Raw genomic sequence first — 2,917 nt, forward strand, 5'->3', positions numbered from 1 at the left:
ATAAATTATTATTCTCTCCAGCACCGCCAGAAACATTGCTAATGAGTATCATCATTAATGATAACACCTAGCCCTGGAAGAGTACTTCTTATTTGCAAAGTGCTTTGACACCCAGGAGGTTATTCGACCATCCGAACAGGCCTGTGAAATGAGCATAAATTAACCCTATATATTTTTATTTTTTTTTTGCAGATGAGCAAACTAAGGCTTGGAGAGGTGACATCGCAGACACAGGCCAGCAGGAAGTGGGACCAGACCCCAAGTGCCCTTACTCTTAGTCCACGATGGTGCAACTTGAATGTAGCTCTCAGAATCTCCGGACGGTCACTGAGGGCTGCCTGTGTTTAGTGTTGAAAAAGAACTCTCAAGCCCGCAGGTGATGAGCAGGTGTTGTTACACGATTCCAGGTCAATCTCCAGAAAGGCCCCTGAATGGAAAAACTGGCTTTGAGAAGCAGGGCAGCCCCATGCCTGGGCACACACGGGTTGATTAAGGACTTAGCATAGACATGATAAAGGGCACTGAAGGACCAGGTGGCTAGGTGGGTGGTAGGAGAGCATATTCCTTTAGAGTTTGAGTCACAGGAAAACTCATTCCCTTCGCAGACCCCGTCCTCCGCAGAATCGACGACTAAGGTAGGGTAGCACATTGGGGATGCGATGATGTATGTCAGAGCAAGCCATGGCGTTTTCTCCAGCATGGGGAGACACACACCACATGCACAACACACTTAACACACATGTAACACAATACATGTGACACGCAGCACACATGCCTGCACATAACACGATATACAACACATGCACACTGCTCAGAACTACTTCTCACTTCAAATCCCAACCTGTTTGCAGTCTTTTATATGATGACAAGTAATGGGCACAGTGGTCAGAGACTGGCATTTGGTCAGTTTCTCTGGGGTGGGAGGGCGTTCCAACCACAGAGCACCTGAGCAAGGCACAGGCACGAGCAGCCTTGGTCCCTGAAGACACAGAGGACAGAAGGGGCTGGTCCAGGGCTTGACCCTGAGCCCCTGGCTCCCAGCCCAGGTCCCTTCAGAAAGGACAGAAGGAGCCCACCATGCAGAGGTGAGTCCCCAGTCTGGCCCGGATATCTGAGGACTTGGGCTGGAATGCCCACCACACCAGGAAGTAAGCCCCTTCTCGAGAGAGATTGTAGGAGCTGGCCAAAACAGATTTGGAACATTAGGTTCGATATTACTTCTTCCGATAAAAAGGCGTTGGCTTAACCTTTCTGTCTTCTGCTTAATCACTTTCAGAGGCTCATTATATTTCAGGAAGTGAACTTTCAAACTCAAACCACATGCCGCCCTCAGAGGACGGAAGCCCCTGGCCCACCACCACAGTGAAAGGCACTCTGGTCCCCAAGCACGGACCCTTCCCCGTGGGGGGATGCTGCTGCAGCCTCCCCACTCCGAGGTTGCAGGACAGGGCAGGCAGCGTGGTGTCTGGGAGTCTGAGACGATGGGAATGGCGGACTCTCACAGACCTCGCTGTGCCCCTGGCACGATCCCAAGTACACGCATGCGTTAGCTCACTCAGTCTCACCAGGGGGTAGGTACCACCGTTAGTTCCAGGGAGCAAATCTAGGCACGAGAATGCAGAGAGTCCCATCTCAGATCACAAGCAGTCACGTGACAACACCAAAAGCCAGATTGCCTGGGTTTGCTGCCTGGCTCTCGTCTTGAGCTGCCGAGTGGCTTTGGGCCGGGTTTTAGCCTTGCTGAATCAGCCTCCTCATGTGTGGAATGAGCGCAGCCGTCTCCCCTGGCCACTCGGAGCTGGTTGAAGATCAGGGACGCCGTGGGCCTAACACAGTACCAAGAACATAGCAAGTGTCCATACATTTAAGAAGCCTCTGAGCCTTGGCAGGCAGCTCAGGTGCCCTGCCGGGCTGCCCAGTGGTTGGAGCATCGTCCCAATTTGCCAAGGTTGCGGGTTTGATCCCTGATCAGGGCAGGAATCAACCAGTAACAACAAACTATAGAAATGATCCCTGAAAGTATAGTCTTAGGAATCAACCAGTGAATACATGAGTAGGTGGAACAACAAATCAATGTTTCTCTCTGTCTTGCTCTCTCTCTCTCCCTTTCTCTCTCTCTGAAATTAAAAAAAAAAAATTTTTTTTAAAGCCACTGAACAAATGAGGCCCAACCGAGATGCCACCCCTTAAACAAGACCCTGCTCCCTGCGGCTGCCCAACATCACTCTGCTGAGGGGTGGGCTGCATCAGGAAATCTTTGCATCCCTGCTGTACGGTTGCTACTTTATGTAACAAACCCTTACATAGAGCCTCCTGTGTGCCTGGCACTGTTCTAAGTGTTTTGATAAATAAGAACTCTCTTTACCTTACCCTCATTCCCATTTTACAGAGGATAAAATGGAAGTGCAGATCGGGTAAGAACTTCCCCAGGGTCACACCGCTGGGCAATGGGAAAGCCCGGGTTTGAATCCAGACAGCCTGGCTTCTGAGATCCATGCTTCACTGCCGCAGTGCTGTTGCCATGGCACTGCCCACCTCCTCCCCAGTCTGTGAGCCCCCGGAGGCAGGCCTGCAATGATTGATGCCTATTCCCCAGCTTCTCACACACAGCCTGGCCCAGAATACTCAAAGAACATATCCTCAGCGAACGAAGCGATGAATACAATCAGTTAACGGAGCTTTCACATTTGCTCGGTGTCCACATTTCACAGGCAGACAGAGACTCGGATCTGTTCCCTGTGTTCCTTTTCGGAGAAATTCTTCCTGGCTGGCCTGTCTCTCCCGCATGCAGTGGTCATATTCAAGGTCTCAGAATTTATTTCACCTCTTTCTCAGATTGTGCCTGTCATTTCCTTTCTCCAGGTAAAGGGAAGGGAAGTGGGTGGGTTATGGAAGTTGGCACAGAGGAAGTATTTGA

The 2,917-nt window shown here is 50.8% G+C and overlaps 1 pseudogene; it reads right to left on the bottom strand.

Annotated features, from left to right (window-relative positions):
• Positions 1 to 1,934: 1,934 nt before the first annotated feature.
• LOC136309691 (small nucleolar RNA U3) lies at positions 1,935 to 2,029 on the bottom strand (annotated as a pseudogene).
• Positions 2,030 to 2,917: the final 888 nt, after the last annotated feature.

Source organism: Saccopteryx bilineata, chromosome 6, assembly GCF_036850765.1.
Source record: "Saccopteryx bilineata isolate mSacBil1 chromosome 6, mSacBil1_pri_phased_curated, whole genome shotgun sequence".
Taxonomy (NCBI): Eukaryota; Metazoa; Chordata; class Mammalia; order Chiroptera; family Emballonuridae; genus Saccopteryx; species Saccopteryx bilineata.